Source organism: Helianthus annuus, chromosome 12, assembly GCF_002127325.2.
Source record: "Helianthus annuus cultivar XRQ/B chromosome 12, HanXRQr2.0-SUNRISE, whole genome shotgun sequence".
NCBI lineage: Eukaryota > Viridiplantae > Streptophyta > Magnoliopsida > Asterales > Asteraceae > Helianthus > Helianthus annuus.
The window spans coordinates 62,629,785-62,650,503 of NC_035444.2; positions in this window are offsets into that span (position 1 = coordinate 62,629,785).

Genomic DNA, 20,719 nt, shown 5'->3' on the forward strand with positions numbered 1-20,719 from the left:
GGGAACGAATCTTAATGGATTTCATTACAAGCTACCAGGAACCCAAAGAGGTCACGAGATGATTTGGGTGAGTATTGACCGATACACCAAGACCGCACACCTCCTACCAAACAGTGAGTAGGACAGCACAAGGGAATTAGCAGAGATTTAGCCTAGAAAGGTTGTGGCACGTCATGGAGTGCCTGATTCTATCATACCCGACCGAGATGGTCGTTCTGTGCCAAGGATATGGCAGACGATTCAGAAGGCGTTTAGGTCACGATTGGACCTTAGCACTACATTTCACCCTCAGACGGATGGCCAGAGCAAACGAACGATACAGACTGTATGAACATGTTACGTGCTTGTGTGATAAACTCTGATGAAAAGATGGATTACTCACTAGCCCTTAGTGGAATTTTCCTACAATAATATTAATCACATCGTCGTTTAAGCCGCCTTGTGTAAACCTTTAGATGGAACGTAAGTGTCGATCCCCGTTATGTTGGACGGAGACCGGAGATAAACGATTCACTGGCCCAAATTGGTTCAAGAAAACTATAGGCAAGGTCGTTCAGATATGTGATCATATCAAGACAACACGCGGTATACAGAAAGGCTACGCCGACGAGCGGCGGAAACCGTTGGAATTTGAGATAAGAAGTATGGTTTTAATGGGAATCTCGCCTTGGGAAGGCGTGGTATGATTTGGAAAGCATGGGAGGTTGGACCCCCGGTATATTAGACCTTTCGGGATCCTGGAAAGAATCGGGACCATTGCTCACAAGCTGAAACTTCCAGAGAAGTTCAGCAGTAATCACGACACATTTCACATATCTAGTCTTTAAGAGAGCCTGACTCTAGGCACAATTGTTATTCCCGCAAACAGGATTCACATCAACGACTAGCTCCAATTTATTAAAGAACCTGTTAAGGTGCAGACTGGGAGTCGGCAAGACCCGGAGAAGTTGTGATTGATTTGTTATAATTCGTTGGAATTCATATCATGACCCATAGTACTTGGGAACATGAAGACCAGTTTAAACATAAGTGACCACATTTGATTCACAACTCCCCTGCGACCGATGGCATCGCTTGAATTTCGAGACGAAATTCTTTTAACGAGGGGAGAATGTGACAACTGTCACTTTTCCGTACATTCTGTACAATAATTAGACAGTAATCTGTGCTTTAATGACTGTGCATGATCTAGTTTATAAGACGAATGAATTTCTGATTACTGTTATATACATACAATGGCATTTCATGTTGCAAGACTTTCATCATTACTACATGCAACACGATATAGATCTATTAATGCACAGAACAGAATTGGCACCACTACCAGACAAACTAAAAGCACTGAAGGGAGTTCACTACTTAGACAGACATGATGATAAGACACAAAATAAGCCCCAGGACCAAGTGTTACACTAGTATAGTGTGTAGGAAAGTAGGGGTTACAAAACTGTCTTCCTAGTGATGATATAGGTGTCGGAAAGTGCCAGAAACACACTAAAACTGCAAAATTCTGCAGTAAATAAACAAATTCAGCAATTTTCAGCAATTTTCAGCAATTCAACACTTAAACATAATGCAGAAAAGTGGCTTAATGGTCCAGAATACTTTCCTAAGTGTCAGGAATCGGAACTGTCATAAAAGACTACATAAAGCACACTAAACTGCGCAATTAAGCACTTTAACAAACAATAACGAACCGAACAACCGGACACTACCCGAAACATCAAGTTCTTACTAGAAGCATTGTTTTTATGTTACAAAGCTAGTTATGGTCACCGGACATCATAACTCGTCATATAAACTAGAAACACTAACTACACACTTGAAATATAACTAGTTAACATAACTTACCATTACATTTCAACTACACCCCCCCCTAACCGGTTCTAGATATGAGGGACCCACCATTGATTTCTTTAGATTATTTATTAAATATTGTTGGTGGTCCATGAGACATAAGATCCACTAAAGATTGTGTTGTTGGAGGATAAGTTTATAAAGATCATTAGATTATCACTTTCATCATTCATCATCTTCAACCTACAAATCTTGCTCCTTCTTCTCCCTTAACTCACGGCCACAACACCCTCCCATACAACCTTCATTTTCAATCAACCTCCAACCAATCCATGGTGATCTAGAGGTGTAAGAGGCTAAGTTAGGAAGCTTGGAGACCTTGGAGATTGAAGGACCTTCACCATTTGCTTTTATCCACTTGTTTTCTACACTTGATCATCCCTAGCCTTGTGCTAGTAGTAAGACTCTTGTGATCTCATTTTACTTCATATGATGTTGGTTAAAAGATGATACAAGTTGCTAAACATAAAGATCATGAAGAAACATAAGCATAAACATGAACATAAAGCTCTAAGTCATAAGAAATCATGTTGTTTAAGTGTTGTTATGCTTGTTGATTGTTGATTTCTCATGTTTATGATGTTGATCATCATAATAACCTTGCTAGATGATGATTAAACACATGATCTAGCAAGTATGAGGATGATTCTTGAAGAAATTATAAAGAACATCCTTTATGTTAAACATGAACTTGAATATAAACTTGTTTTAAAGTATGATGATGATTGATACATGAAATAAGTTTTGTAAATGAATGATTTCAAAATAGTTTTCCCAAGAAACCAAGATTATTTACAAGACTTACAAGTTCATGACTTTTAAGAAACTAATCACATTTTTTTGGGGTGAAATCAAGACTAGAAGCATATTGTTAACAAGAAGAATACAAGAAAAAATCATTTTTAGAAAATCTTCAAGTAAGTTGTAAAGGACTAAATTTTACAAGAAGGTGATTTATAAATAGACACCCATGTTTTGGAGGGTAACTAAACCTACTAAATAACATACTAAGTTACGACAACTTTTTACAAAATTTCAAGTTCATGTCAAAGTGTAAATTGCATGTTTAAAGCATATGGCAAGTCTTGTTCATGTTTTTGATGATTGATGATGATTTTAAAAGAAAATGATATGCTTTGAAAGCATGGAAACCTCCATTTTTAAGGGGAAACTTTGGCAAAATTTTTGTAGAAATTAAACACTTAGAGAAATATTTTTAAAACAAGTGTTTATAAGTAAATCTTGAGAATATTTTTCACATAAAAGTTGCCATAATTTTTATTACAAAAATTACAAATCATGGAGGTTGGTTTTTGATAAATAAAAGTGTAGGATCGTGTAGCTGACCTGAACGAGTCGTTCAGAGAGGTTCTGATCTATTTCAGGTGCGGAAAACAAGAAATAAACTTAGTAACAGCTTAATCTTCACTTTAAACACTGATTATATTGATTTAACAGCAAATACAATCAGTCCTCACACCGGCAGCACCTCGGTATGGAAATCAAGAACTATATCATGATTTCGCTCCAGGTTGACTATATATAGTGGCCTGATTCCGCTCGAAAGGAACACGAACCAGTTGCAGCGGAATAGTAGCATTGTGATTCCGCTCGAAAGTGTCCACTGACATTTCAAGCGGAATTAACAGTTGGAGCGAAATCAGCTTCTAAAACTCACAAACTTTCCTATTTTCTCGATCTACGAGCCCTGATCTATACAATATAATCTAAGACTCGATACAAGACGAAGTCGACAGATGCATGCACTAACAAAAAGTGACTAAGTATATATTAAGGAAAATATATATATATTGATGTCACAACTTGTGTGGTTATTTGTATATTATGTGTATTAGTTATGTTATTTTAGGACTCGTAATAATATAACTCATCTATATACCAAGAAATTACAATCCAAAATATTACCAAAAATTCCAAGGAATAAATATACAAGTTACACACAAAATCTCGGTGAAACCGAACAAAAGAATGTAACTTACAAAATATTCCGGAAAACTTACTCATAAGTATATTTTTGGTAAATAATATTTTGAACATCAAAGGAACAAAAATATGATTTTTACATTTTTTGACAAGGAGAAAATATATTAATTTTGGAAGTAAAAATATATTTTCTTGGAATTTTTAGTGGATACATTATTTTTTGGGAAAAATATATATTTTCTTGAGAAAACTTGAAATACATTATTTTTGGAGAAAGATAAGTTTATATATATTTCTAAGTTGGACTTGAAAATGTATTACTTTTGGAACTTATGTGAAAATACAAATATTTTGCCAAAGGAAAAATTATAAATAATTTTTCTAAGAAGTATTTCTTAAAGTATATGTATTTTGGAAATATATATTGGTGAACTTTATTAACGATAATATTCCAGAAAAATTATTACGAATTAACTATAAGAATACTTAATGAATACGAGAAAATACGTATTCTCATACATATAAATGCACTCCGGAATACAACACCGATACATGGTGAAAATATACAAGTATAAGAATACAAATACACCCATCCTTGGGAAGGAAATACATATATGAATACTTGGGAAGTATCAAGTTAATATATATTGTTTTAACAATTACTTCAAAATTTGATAAATGTAATTTAAGTTAAAATATTTATTATTTTAACAAATAATTATATGACTTGGAATAATACCGAAGGCACAATAAAACGTAACTCAAAAGCACTAACTAATACAAAGTCAAGGCATGACCTTCTCGCCTAATAGACAGTAGTACATTGTAGGTTGTCGTGCACACAAATAGTGACTTGAGTTTCGTCGGATTAAAGAACGCAAAACTGTGAGTTCATATCCCCCTTTTCTCTTAACTGTTTTTGGTTTTATAACTCTCGGGGGTGGAATACATGTTACGAATGTTTAAACAATATGAATTGACTATGAACTGAACTATTAGATCATGTGAGCATAGACTAAATTTGAAATGCCATTAACTCTTAATTAGGGACGAAGGTTAGATCTAGCGGGTACGGCCGAACCCCACTCATGGTACTTGTGACCACTTGAGTGCTTCGGTGTCCCAGTCGAGGTGAATCGACATTAGTCGATGTGAATTGACATAGTCAAGGTGAATTGACATAGTCGAAGGGGAATTCGACATAGTCGAGGGAAATCGACGAGGGTATAAGCCTACTCATTTTGAGTACTCCCTATGTCCTCACATGCATTAATGTCCTTGTAAAACATTTATTTTATATGTTCATAAATGCTTTTCATACCTGTTTTCAAAGGAGTCTCTCAAAGGTTTACAAGTTTGTCAGTACTAAACGTATGAACTCGCTCAACTTTTGTTGATGTTTTCCAAAATTACATGTATTCTAGGTAACAAGTTGGATCTTGGGCGCGGGTGTTGTTTCTAGAAGTAAATTCCAAGTTTAGATGTCATCCACTTTTGTTGAATTGTATTCTAGTTGAAGGTTGTGTTGTTTGAAACTTAAATAACTGGTATTTGTAATACTTTTACTTAATGAATGGATGAACATCGTTTTGATCATGTAGTTGTTTATTATGATTGAATGCAATGGTATTAAACAAGTCACACATCATACGCTTCCGCAAAAGTCAGGGTGTGACAGTTTTTTATTGTGTTTTTTTGTCCATTGCGTTATAGAAATAAAAACATTTTCTTTTGTGTTTTTATCTATTGAGTTTTAGGAAAACACATTTTTATGTGTTTTTGATCCGATGTATTTTAAAAAAACACATTTTGAAGTGTTTTTAGTCCATTGCTTTTTTAGGTATAACACATTTTTATGTGTTTTTAGTCCATTGCGTTTAAAAAAACACTTTCTTTTGTGTTTTAAGGTCATTGCGTTTTAGAAAAAAAGATATTTTTATCTATTTTTTAGTCCATTGCGTTTTAGAAAAAACACATTTTGAGGTGTTTTTAGTCCATTGCGTTTTAGTTAAAATACATTTTTATGTGTTTTCAGTCCATTGCGTTTTAGAAAGAACACTTTCTTTTGTGTTTTTAGGTCATTGCGCTTTTGAAAAAAGACATTTCTTTGTGTTTTCTGACCATTTTGTTTTAGAAATAAGACATGTCTTTGTATTTTATGGCCATTGCGTTTTAGAAATAAGACATTTCTTTTTGTTTTTTTGTCCATTGCGTTTTAGAAAAAAAGTCATTTTAACGCTTTTTGTCCATTGCGTTTTACGCAACTGAGTTTTCGAATTTTTTTCGAAAATATAGCAATCGTATACTCGTTTTAAAGATAAAAAACACTTATTTTTTTTTTTGGGCAATTTTTATAAAAAAATAATGTCGTATGAAAGAGTTAATATTATTAACATTTAAAAAATTAGGGGGTGGGGGGGAGGAATTGGAGGAGAGAGAAACCATTGACTTGGATTGACTAAAATGTCCCTACACAAACCTATGCACCTTTTTTTTATTCAATTTCACCTATTTAATCTTAGCCCTTGATTAATAAATAAATGATCAATATTAATTTCTAGCCTAACTACCCAAATAATATTTCTATTATATCTTAAGGCAAAAGATCAAATACAAATAATCTTAACATACTAAACATACAAATTGAAGGAAAACCCAAAAAGACAAGGTGACATTTTTGTAATTACCACCAACTATCAAAGTTACAACCAAAAATACCTAAAAAAACATAAATTTTTTTTTTAACATTTTTTATTAAAAAATCGCTACATTTCGTTAGCAAAAAAAAAAATAATTTGTTAAAAATGTTAAAAAAATAAAATAAAATAATTTGTGTGTTTTTTTTTTTTTTTTAGATTTTTTTAGGTTTTTTGGGGGGTTTAGTTTTTAGCATTTTAGCTTGGGTGGGGATGGGGGGAGGGGTTAGGTTTTTGGGGGTGGGGGGGGGTAGGTTTTTTTTTTAGGTTTTTGGGGGGTGGGGGGGGGTTCAGGTTTTTTTTGGGGGTGGGGGGAGTGGTTAGGTTTTTTTAGGTATATTTGTAGAGTAACTTTGATAGTTATTGATAATTACAAAAATGCCACCTTGTCTTTTTGAGTTTTCCTTCAATTTGTATGTTTAGTATGTTAAGATTATTTGTACAAGAACTTTACCCTATATCTTAAACCATAAAACCTATAAGCTTAAAGAACGACTCAAAATAATTATTAAAATAATAACAAAATGAAAAATTCCTCAATACAAAAAATTAATATAATACTAGTAATTCAAATACACAAACGAATGTCAATTGATACGGACCAAGCAATAATATACGGATATTACACCTTGAAGAATATATTTGTATATTAAATAAGTATTTAAAAAAAATCAGCAATAATTTTGAAAATTATTTATTAGAGACAGGAAAAGAAAAAGGAAAAAAGGTTTGGAAAGTTAGGGTACGTGCATGAACATCAATATTTGCTTGAAAAGTCGTGATCCATTGGTAGATTGCTTCAAGTCGAAGGTTATTTCAAGGGCAGGATGAGGTGCCACGTGAATGAAGCATAAGTGGCCATGTCAGCATGAGAAAGACAAAACTTTGTATTAAAATGTAGAGGTATGTTGGACAATGAAGCAACGGTGAAGAAGAGTGTTTATGAAATTGTGTAATATCCTTTTCTTTCACAAATATAAAGATAAGAGTGAGACCCCCACCACCCCTTTATCATCCGCTTATATTTTCCTAGTTTCTTATCCTTTTAAGATCTTTTTTGTAAGTTAAATAGTGTATTTAAAAAAAAAATCTTAAATATACATTCAAGCTTTATATTCATATAAAAATACATTTATATCGATAAACAATATAATGAAGCAGTTTATAGAGTAAATTACTTTTTGAATCTCCGTGTTTTAGTGATTTTAACCACTTGAATGCAAAATCAAAAAGTTTAACGCTCTAAGTCCCTAACCGCTCATTTTATAACGTTTTGAGTCAAATTTTTTACACTTGTACTTTTGAGTTTGGACTCAATTGGTTAAAACCACTAAAACAGAGGGACTCAAGACATTACAAAATGAGAGGTTAGGGACTCAAAGCGTTAAACAGTTTTATTTTTGATTCAAGTAGTTAAACCACTGAAACACAGAGACTCAAAAAGTAATTTACACTAGTTTATAATATACTTTTTAGCGATTTAGCAGAAATAATAAATTTTTTAACAAGTTTTATTTTATCTGTATAGACAAATCTCTGGAGTTAACATGAAGAAAATAGACCAATGAGAAAATATCATTTTTATATGTCTTATCATTTTTATATAGTTTATAAAGTTGTACTATAAACATAACATAGTATGTTATAAGTACAACATAACAATATTGGTTCTACAATTGAAGTTCAAGTTTCTCTTACAAGTTACAAGTTCAATCTTCGAGCACATTATCTTGTGATGCTAGTTTTAGCTTCAAGTCAAGAGCGGGTCAATACCAATGAGCATATAGTCTAGCGATATGAAGGTGATGTTGGTTCAGTTCTGTTTGTGCATGAAGGAAAACAAATAAATCATACCTGTCACAGCAGATAGTGCAGAGGAGAATCCTGTGAGAGAGTTCGACATGCCTGTCATCTTGATTCGGTTCCTCCTTAGGGTGCTGACTGATGATGGTGACTTAGAAACCGAAAAAGGGTATCGGTTTAGGAGAGGAGGTTTCGTGATGATGTTATGATCTAATGGGGTGTGAATTGTGAAACTGAGTAACCCTTAAACCTCCACCTTATTCTCCTTATATAAGCACCCAGGAGGAAACCTAATTAGTTACTAAGGGTAATATGGTCCATCAACAATTACCAACTAATTAAATAATAGGTTCTAATATATTTTGATCTCTATAATGTAAATGATTAAGATGGCTATAGATTAAATATTAAACATAATAATATTTAATCTTACATTCTCCCACTTAGCCGAGTAATCATTTACTATGAGTATTAGATAAGCCTGATCAGGAGTTAACACTCATTTTAGCCTTAAACAAGTACTATAGCAGAGAAATACAGCCGTTGAATCATTATGCGACTCAGGACCCCCATTAATCATACTATAGCCTTAATTTAAAACCTAGTCGTTATGATCAAAATACGCGTAAGCCCTTTGTTTGATTTGTAACTTTTTATTTGTCTATATGCCATTATACCGGTTGAACATATTCTAACAGACATACAAAATCAAACTTGAGGAAATTTCATTAAACATAAAACATAAGCTAGTACAATATGCTCAAATAAGGTCTTTACATAATCCCATATTCCGAACATGTTCTTCGTAAACCTTAGGAGGGAGACCTTTAGTCATCGGATCCGCAAGCATATCCTTAGTACTAATATACTCGATACAAAGATTATTTTCCTCAACACGTTCACGTACAAATAGATATTTCGTATCGAGATATAAACCAGCTCCAGTCGAACTGTTACTGTTCGAGAAACTAACGGCAGCTGAATTATCACAGTAAAGCTTCAATGGTCTAGAAATGGAATTAACAATTTTGAGTCCAGTGACCAGGTTTCTAATCAACATTCCATGACAGGTTGCGTTGTAAACAGCAATGTACTCTGCCATCATTGTGGAAGTTGTGGTCAACTGTTGTTTATGACTCTTCCAAGAGATAGGGCCGCCTGCTAACATAAAGATATAGCCCGAAGTGGATTTCTTGTCATCTTTGCATTTGGCAAAGTCAGAATCAGAATAGCCCACCACTTCTAAATGATCACTTCTTCTATAAGTCAGCTTATAGTCTTTCGTCCCTTGTAGATATCGAAGTACCTTCTTAGCTGCTTTCCAGTGATCTAGGCCAGGATTAGTCTGATAACGGCCTAGCATTCCAGCAATATAAGCGATATCTGGACGAGTACAGACTTGAGCATACATCAAGCTCCCGACTACTGACGCATAAGGTATCTGGCTCATTTGTTCCTTCTCAACCTCTGTTGTCGGACACTGAAACGAACCGAAAACATCTCCCTTAACTACTGGAGCGACGGAGGGTTTGCACTGTTGCATGTTGTATCGTGTAAGGACACGATCTATGTAGGCCCTTTGGGACAATCCTAAGATCCCTTTGTTTCTATCTCGGTGAATTTCGATGCCAATGACGTAAGATGCATCTCCGAGATCCTTCATGTCGAAGTTATGCGAGAGTAACCGCTTCGACTCATGCAACATGTCTAAACTATTACTTGCCAATAGAATGTCGTCAACGTAAAGGACAAGTATAGTAAAGTTGCTCCCACTCATCTTGAGGTAGGTGCATTGATCCACTTGATTCTTCATAAAACCTTGCTTCTTCATGACTTCATCAAACTTGAGGTACCACTGACGTGATGCTTGTTTTAACCCGTAAATGGATTTCTTCAGCTTACAGACTAGATGCTCCTGACCTTCAGGCTCAAAGCCTTCAGGTTGCTTCATGTAAACATCTTCGTCCAAGTCTCCGTTAAGGAAAGCGGTTTTAACGTCCATCTGATGCAGCTCTAAATCGAAATGAGCTACTAGGGCCATGACGATCCTTAATGAATCTTTACGAGAGACAGGTGAAAACGTCTCTTGATAATCAATTCCCTCTTTCTGAGTGTAGCCCTTTGCGACCAATCTCGCTTTGTAGCGTTCAACGTTACCATTCGGATCCAGTTTTGTTTTGAACACCCATTTGCATCCTACGGGTTTGACTCCGTTGGGTAATTCTACCAAATCCCAAACGTCATTTTTCTTCATGGAATCAAGCTCATCAATCATTGCTTTATTCCATTCAGAAGACTGATCACTGCTAATGGCTTCATTGTAAGAGATAGGATCATTGAGCTTTCCGGGATCCATTTCAGTCAGGTAGGTAACATAATCATCCCAGTTAGGAGGCCTTCTTTGCCTGGATGACCTCCTGAGTAGATTATCGGGTTCAGCGTTGTCTTGGTTTTGAGTGTTTGATGTGCCTTCGTCATGAGGTATAATGGGTTCTGATTGTAGAGGTGAATTTGGAGTTGGTGCAGTAGCTTCAGGTGCAATAATTGCATTGGGTACAAGAGGAGTAATCGGAGTAATGGTAAGCGACGAGTCTCTCCCCCCCGCGTCTTGTACTTCTTGCAATTCTTCGTAAGGGTTGGTACTGCTCCCACTGACCTTGAAATTCTCCAGGAACGCAGCACGCTTGGTTTCAACAATACGGGTGACATGGGAAGGACAATAGAAACGATAACCCTTAGAGTTCTCAGGATACCCGATAAAGAAACAGGTAACTGTCTTAGGGTCAAGTTTCCTTAGGAAAGGATTGTAAAGTTTTGCTTCAGCAATGCAGCCCCATACTTTCATATATTTAAGACTCGGTTTCCTTCCTGTCCAAAGTTCATAAGGAGTTTTAGGGACAGACTTAGAAGGAACTCTATTGAGTATATGAACAGCTGCTTTTAACGCTTCAGTCCAGAGGAATAATGGTAAGTTAGTGTTGGCTAACATACTGCGCACCATGTTCATAAGGGTACGGTTTCTTCTTTCAGCGACACCGTTCTGCTGAGGTGTACCAGGCATGGTGTATTGGTTCACAATCCCCTGGCCCTTACAAAACTCATAAAATGGACCAGGAGCTTGACCCACATCAGTATGTCTTCCATAATACTCACCGCCTCTATCTGATCTCACAACTTTAATCTGACGATCTAATTGCTTTTCAACTTCAGCCTTATAATCTTTAAAAGTTGTAAGAGATTCAGATTTCTCCTTAATAAGATACAAGTACATGTAACGAGAATAATCATCAATAAAAGTGATAAATGAAGTATGTCCTGTTATGCCAGCGATTTGGTAAGGGCCACTAATGTCAGTGTGAATGAGTTCTAATAAATTAGAACTCCTAGTGGCACCTTTCTTATTCGCTAATGTCATTTTCCCTTTAAGACATTTGACACATGTTCCAAAGTCAGAGAAATCGAGAGGAGGTAAGACTTCATCCTTCACAAGACGATTTAATCGTTCTTTTGAAATGTGGCCTAAACGCTGATGCCACAACATGGATGAAGTCTCTAAGTCTCGTTTCTCTTCCATCTTTGTGAGTGATTCATTAATGTTATATGACAACAAAGATTTGGAAAAGCCATCATCTAGTTCTAATCTATAGAGACCTCCATCCAGAACACCAGTACCATAAAGAACAGAATCATAATGGATAGAGAGTTGGCGATGACCATGGGAAACAATAAAACCGTCCATGTCTAACTTTGGTCCTGATACAAGGTTCCGAGTTACCTCAGGAACATATAAGGTATCATAAAGTTTAATACATAAACCAGTTTTCATAACTAATTGTAATGTTCCAATGGCCTTCACTTCTAATTCTCGATCATCCCCAACCTTAAGCGTTCTTTGGTTTCTTTCCAGCTTCCGGATTGAAAGGAATCCCTGAGTAGAATTGGTAACATGAACCATAGAACCAGAATCAAACCACCAAGAATTAGCAGGAACACTTAAATTATAGGACTCAAGTATCATAAAATAATCGTTACCTTTCTTAGCCAGCCACTCCTTAAAGTCAGGGCATTCCTTCTGCATGTGTCCTGTCTTTTTACAGAACTTGCAGCGGATACTGCCTAAGGAGTTCTTAGAGCTGGAAGGTGCACTTGCATTAGAGTTAGGATTAGACTTATGGACTTTAGAAGCATCCTTCCTCTGATAATTGTGCTTCCTTTTCTTAGGATTGGAGGTAGTAAAGTTGGCAACATCAGTATGGCGATCCATCCTCATACGCTCCTCCTCTTGTACGCACATGGCGACCAGCTCACTCATCGTCCATTTTTCCTTCTGAGTGTTGTAGTTGATCTTGAATGCTTCAAAAGAAGAAGGAAGCGAAGTAATGATGAAATGAACAAGGAAACCATCACTGATTTCCATTTCCAGCCCCTTCAGCTTATTGGCCATGTCATTCATCATCATGATGTGCTCGCGAATGCCGCTCCTCCCATCATACTTAGTTGTCACCAGCTTGAGAATAAGAGTACTAGCGTGCGCCTTAGACGTCCCTTTGAACTGAGCCTCCACATGTTCCAAGTAGGTCTTAGCATCTTCAGAATCAGGAATAGCTCCCCTGATAGCATTGCTTATGGATTGCTTCATAAACATGAGAGACATGCGGTTACACCTAGTCCACTTTTCATGAGTTAACTGCTCAGCAGCAGTACTTTGAGTGGTAAGGTCCGCTGGCTTTTTCTCTCTTAGAGCATAATCGAAATCAAGCAATCCGAGAGTAAGCATGAGAGCATCCTTCCATGCAGCAAAGTTATCACCAGTCAAAGGTGGAATCCCGCAGTTGGGTGCTGATAGTGGAAATAAGATGAGCAAGTTATGATACTAAGGAAGAAAACTAATGTGATCTATGGGCACGTTAAACTAAGGCAGGCAAAATAATGACCATTTTACATAACGAAGCTGTGATAATGTCTATTACTAACATCAAAATAATAGACTTAACTAAAAAATTCTACTTAAACGAAAACAAAACAGCTTTGGCCAGAAGTGTAATCATGTAAGCATATGTGCAAAGTGGTTGTAACAAATCAGCTTTGGCCAGAAATTGAAACAATCACTTTAGTTATGCACTTGCTAAGTATGCCATCTATGAAAGAATTAAATCAGCTTTGGCCAGATATTAAAACATTCATGCTTATGATGCACACTTAGCATAGCTTTCGTAATACTTGAATGATAAGTAGATGTATCAAGTCAGCTTTGGCCAGAAATGATATATCAAAAGCTCATTCAAGTTAAGCTATTTCTGGTTTTGCAAAACATTATCTGATTCTGATTAATTAACTAAGTAAATTACAAAACCATTTATTTAATAGCAAACTACCCGTTAGCGCGGATCGAGTCGCAACCACGATTTCGACTAATGACGTTATGGTTGCGAGTCGCAACTACGGTTTCGACTAGTCACGTTATGGTTGCGAGTCGCAACTACGGTTTCGACTAGTCACGTTATGGTTGCGAGTCGCAACTACGGTTTCGACTAGTCACGTTATGGTTGCGAGTCGCAACTACGGTTTCGACTAATCACGTTATGGTTGCGAGTCGCAACTACGGTTGCGAGTAGCAACCTCATGATTGCGACTAATGACGTTATGGTTGCGAGTAGCAACCTCGTGATTGCGACTAATGACGTTATGGTTGCGAGTAGCAACCTCATGGTTGCGAGTAGCAACCTCATGGTTGCGAGTAGCAACCTCGTTAACAGCTGTAATTGTGATATCATAACCGAAAATTCGAAATCTAAGGGATTAAGAGATATCCTTTCCTGTTTAAGCTGATCTAATTTTGTCAACAGATTTCGAAATTTCAATCTCTTATCTTTTAACAGTTTTCTAAAAAATTTAGAGGACAAAATTAGATCAAGACCAGGAAAAACACTTAATAATCCAAATCATATTCCAAAACATAACAGAATATTCGAATTTTCACATAAACATGATGAACCCTAATCATAAAAAAATAAAAATTCTGGAACCCGAAACCTGAATTTTTAACAATTTTACTAAACAGATTTCGGCTAAAACATGATCCAGTAAATTCGGTGAACAAAAACAATTAATCTTTTCATCGAAAATCATGATTTCGAGTCGATACTTATGACTCGAAACCGGCTGTTGAGTTTTTAAAGGTTTCAAAATTCCGTTTTCCAAGTTTCAATCCCAGAATTATGGATACGAAAACAGAACTGACTAATCAACATATGCTCTGATACCACATGTTGGTTCAGTTCTGTTTGTGCATGAAGGAAAACAAATAAATCATACCTGTCACAGCAGATAGTGCAGAGGAGAATCCTGTGAGAGAGTTCGACATGCCTGTCATCTTGATTCGGTTCCTCCTTAGGGTGCTGACTGATGATGGTGACTTAGAAACCGAAAAAGGGTATCGGTTTAGGAGAGGAGGTTTCGTGATGATGTTATGATCTAATGGGGTGTGAATTGTGAAACTGAGTAACCCTTAAACCTCCACCTTATTCTCCTTATATAAGCACCCAGGAGGAAACCTAATTAGTTACTAAGGGTAATATGGTCCATCAACAATTACCAACTAATTAAATAATAGGTTCTAATATATTTTGATCTCTATAATGTAAATGATTAAGATGGCTATAGATTAAATATTAAACATAATAATATTTAATCTTACAGGTGAGTTGTAAAAGTGGTAATCCTAATTAAGTAGTTAGGGGTTCTATTCCAATGGTAAAATTTTGATGTAGATTTGGAAGTAAGTTTAAGGGGTGACTTTTTTTTATAAAATTAGTTAACTGAACAGTTAACTTTATTGTATATAAAACACCACGAATACAAATGCAAATTTGCAAAATGAATTATTGGCGGTTGCAAAATCTGATTGTTACCCACAGCCAATATCCTAAACACTAAAAGAAATTAATAGGCTTCTAGATTTAGTGCATCCAACTTTCAACTGTTGTCTTTTATTTACGATACTTAAAATGATTATTAATAATATTCAATGGGTAGTGTGTGTATATATATAAAGGTATTTACGTAAATACCAAGAGATTCTATATCTTCCACCATGCATGGGTAGTACCAAAGATTTGGGGGAATGGAAGAAGCAAGCTATAAACATTGAAACACTTGTAGTCTTCACAAGAAAACCAACCTAGTCAAGCTTACATATCCCAATATCTTACTTTAAAATTATTTATAACCGACCCCTTTAAGATAAGTTAGGGTTACAACTGTCAAAAAATTATATATATATTTTTTTAACGGCAGATTTAGATAACTGACGGACCACTAGAGTTTTATTGTGTCACGAGCAGAATCACCTGATCATATCTATCTCCACTAGGTTATAATGCCTATACACCAATTCAGAAGAAAACCCAATAAATCTAGAAAAAACCCCACTTATAGGAATCGAACCCAGAATCTAATAGTTAGTCTATAAGTCTTATTCAACCCCGAATGGTGCATGGTGTCAAAAATTTATATATAAACAACTAATTGTAAAAGCTCGCGAAGTAATAAGTATTTAGGTTTGCATTCCTCAATCTAACTATTATTTTTCTGTTTTTAACCCTTTCGAGGCTCATATTGATCGTAAGTTGTGTGTATGATATTGGTTAGCAGAGTATTTACAAAAGTAAGCTTTTTGTAGCAATTTCTCACAGCTAAAGAAGGGGAATTGACTTATAATAATCTTAATTAGAGGTTATTGGTCATTGACAATCCTACCTTTAAATATTCCCCCGGCCCATTAGTCTCACCTTTCACCTATTTTTCCTACACCGGTCTCCCGTTAAAAAACTTAACGGAGTTATGTTTTTTTTTTTAAATTACAAACAGTTTTTTTTATTGTTTTTGATCAGAACGACGATACGAGTCCATTGATGTAAAACTTACCTCGAAACGGTGCTCCAAACGATGAAAACGGCGCTTCAATTCGGGTGTTTAAATTTCCAATTAACAAATATCAAGTCATTTGGAGCACCATTTCGAGGTAAGTTTTACATCAATGGACTTGTATCGTCTTTCTGATCAAAAGCCCTAAAAAATCTGTTTGTAATTTGAAAAAAAGCTTAACTCCGTTAAGGTTTTTTTTTTTTTTTTTTTTTTTTTTTTTTTTTTTTTTTAACGGGGGGCCGGTGTAGGAAAAATAGGTGAAATGTAAGATTAGTGAGGGGAATATTCAAAGGTGGGACTGACAATGACCAATAAGCTCTAGTTGGGATTATTACAGGCCAATTCCCCGCTAAAGTAACACAATTTTGAGTTGTAGTTTATGACGTAAAAAATAAAGAATAATTTCAAACTTCTCTTGCAAACTTAATATCATACTTCCTTAACAAAAAGTTACAATATTAATAAATATATGCATTTCATATATTTGACATAAACACCTTCTCTCATGTAAGGATTTAAGTTATTAGAGTTGGAAGTGTTCATGTAAGGATTTAAGTTATTAGAGTTGGAAGTGTAAAAAAGTTGTCGTATTACAAATTGTATTTGATTAAATGGACAAATATACCATTTTAATTGTTTAAATAAAAAAGGTGTATTGGTTTTTTTATACGTGCTCGGTTGAAACAGCTTGCTATTATTTTATTTATATATTATTATAATGTATTAAACATAAGTTTTATATAAATTCAATAAAAGGGCAAAAAGAAAATGACTAGTGTTTATTTTGGGGTTCTTGAATTGAGGAGTAAAAAGGAAGGAAAATGTATGCATGGATGCATGTTAAGTAATGGCTTTGTCTCACAGTCATCAAAGCTTTCAAAACAGGGAAAAGTGAAAGTGTGTTGTTCAACCAAGTAAACCTCCCCTTAACTTCAATTTTCAGTAAATTATTTTTCAATCCATCATATCTTCCTTTCTTTGCAATCTAACCCCCCAATTATTACAGTTACCATTACCATCACCAATATAATTTTTTATGGAGTAGATTTCAAGAGTTCCTAATTTACTTCACACCCTCAAGTCTCCAAATAATTTTTGCCCTAAATCTTTCAAGTTTTTTTTTTCTTATTTTATATAAACATCACTTTATTAATATTTCTCTTAAAACAGAAGTACCGGTTTTATGTATATTTTCTTTATACGAGACAACTTACCCATAAAACAAAACAAAATGCACAGATTTTACACCGGTCATGATTCGAATTGCGTTTTAACACCGCAATTAAATTTTTCTTTTTTTAAAGATTATACTTTATTTCTTTGCCTTTACGATTCTTAAAAACTCAAATTTTGAATTTTTTTTTATAAATAATATCCTTATTTTGTAAAAAAAAAGTAAAAATAGAAAATAATGAAAATGACATTACACTCTTTTTTAACAGGGTTGGTTCCACAAAGATCCAAAGTATATGTGCTTATATTTAGCTTGTTGGCTAGTAATAACTTTTAAGTCTAAAGTGACAATATGTGAAAATTAAGAATAAAAGTGGGCCAGAAAGAGAAAGTGGGGCCCATATTTGTTAGGATGTTAGGAGACAGGTGGGTGGATCCCTCGGAGAGCTACACGGCATCTATCGTGTCATGCCACGTGGAAATGTTTGTGCTGAGTCAGCAGATAAGTCAAAGGTGTGCAATCTGCATGCGCACGCCACGTCAGAATGCGTACGTACGGTGTAATGCAAGTCAAGTCAAACCCATCGTGACGGAGGATTTGTTAGCCGGCCGACGGCAGCTGACGCTGCCGCAACCACCATGATCTATCATATATTTTGTCATTTAAAACTTTAACAGAGAACCAAATTATTATAGAATTTATACATTTACATGTGCTTTGCGGTGAAAACGTTAAACTGAACAAAAAATAAACGTAAAAAAGTTGAACAATGCATGTGCGCTTTGGCATGTTAATTCACAAAGAGTAGACTAAAAAATAAAAAATAGAAAAAAAATAAGTAAATCGCCTTATTGTAAGATCACGCACACCTTTGACTTATCGTAATAAAATAAAATAAAAAAAAACAGACTTAAAAATGTTGTAACACATTTACGCTGGCACGCTGCAACGTGTTAAGTTGTAAGATTTAGATTGATATTTAAAACATTATCGTAATATCATGCACAACTCAAATAATAATAATAATGAGATAACTAGTTTTAAGCATCCCGCGTTGCAGGGCGAGGGACGTAAACCGTACTACCCGTGTTTAGAGAGGGGGGTTGTGGAGGGCGTAAACCAAACCATAACCAAAACCGGGGAAAAGTATAAATTGATACTAGATGCACAAGATGCATGGCATTTATATGTGAAATACAAACTTTTCCTTGTTTGAATGAATGAGAACTATCTTTTTTGTATTATATGTGAACTACAAACTTTTCATTGTTTGAATGAATGAGCATGAGAACTACATTTGTTGTAGATATGTGAAATTAAATAACAAACTTTATAATTGTAGTGATATAAGTTTCTATATAATAGATACCAATATAAATATCAAAATAATTAAAAAAGAGATAAAGAAAGAGTATTAAGAATGGTCAGAGTATGAGGATGTTGCTTAAGGGGTATTTGTTGAGTTCCTTAGGGTCAGGAATGTGGGATACGGGCACGCTCCGGCGCACGTGATTTGTTTCTACTTTCTGCAATCTTCACCTGGACCCTAGCAAAGTGTATAATTCAAGCCACCTTCATTTTTAATTATATTAATAATTAATAATATTATTTTATTAAAATGCCGTTGACAACACTAGACTTCACAACTCCGATACGACTATATTGTATTTTATCCACGAGGTGTAATTTACCCTAATGATTTGAATGAAACTTTAAACGTAAAAAAAGAAAAAGAAAAGAAAATCCATTCATATTTACCAATTAATTTTTAATGTAGTATCATAGCTTTAATATTTCTAAAGGACATAGAATAATGAGTAAATTGTCATTTTAGTTCTTGAGGTTTGATCTAAATTGTCATTTTAGTTTAAATAGTTTTTTTTCTCCTCTAGGTTCTTGACTTTTCCATTTTCTTGGCATTTTAATCACATTGCCTAACTCAGTCTAAAAATTTTGTTAAAATCAGGGGTATTTTTGACATAACTGTTGTGTAGTGATAACCAGAGATAGTTTACAACATAATTTAAAAATCTCATAATAATTTAATGCCAAAAATACCCCTGATTATAACCTCGTTTTTAAACTAACTTAGGCAATGTGATCAAAATGACAAGAAAAAAGAAAAGTCCGGGGCCAGAGGAGAAAAAAAAACTATTTGGACTAAAATGACAATTTAGACAAAAACTCAGGGACTAAAATGTCAATTTACTCTAGAATAATATATTTTAAGACAGTTTTTGAAGAAAAGTACTATGCCATAGAAACATCAAAATCTATCGTGGATACTTTTTCTGTTATTAAAAGTTTTACTTTTACCAATTACCTACTAGATTTTAACCTATAGTTTTTTGTGTGTAAAGATAAACACAATGATTCCTTTAGTGACTTATTTCCGACTTTTAGTTACACTTTTTGATAACATCTTACATACTTGATACTTTCTCCATAAGCAAATAGATAAAAATACTGCGACATACTATTCAAATGTGTTACTTGCAAAGAGGGCACATTTAGACATTTAATATGATTGTTAATCATAGTATGGTAGAGAATATATTATAAATTCTAAATAAAAACTGCGACAACCATGCAAATACTTATACTACTGTTTGGATTTCTGTATTTATGATTATTTTTACATATGTATGTATGTTTTTTCTTGAAAAGTCGGATTCTATGATTATAGAATAGGACTAGCATATGCTATAAAAATCCAAATTTTAATGTATGTGTTCTGTAATGTAGTTGAGATCGCGGCACAAACCATATAATTTTAGTACGTATAAAGGGAAAAGTTAAAGAGTATGGAGAGTTGAAAAGGGTTGAGAAAAAGTTGGTTGACCGGTCTTTGACATGCTACCATGGATGATGCATGTTATCATGCAACTCTACCTTTTTTGCTTCTCTCACACGCCATCCACAGCATGCCTGTTTCTTTTTTACTTATTTGCCCCCACCACCTTCCTTTGTTTTTATACAACTTTTAAGTTTTAACACATCTCTAATCCAACTTGGTAGCATCTAATAAATCTAACCCCTCCCCAAAAGACATAGTATGATGGTTTGGTGTCTTTTCTCTATTGTATAGGTGAATGATTCAAATTCAATTCCACAAGATGCAGTTATGAGAGTATTTAGTTTGTCGTTCAAATAAATAAATAAATAAATAAATAAATAATATTTCTGACCCTGGTTGTCCATGTGGTTATTAATCTCATCTTTTTATATAGTGGGAAAGTTAGGTTAAAGTCTTAAGTCCTTCTAATTTGAGTTAATTACTGTTTTCGTCCCTGTGGTTTGTCAAAAATCACTATTTCAG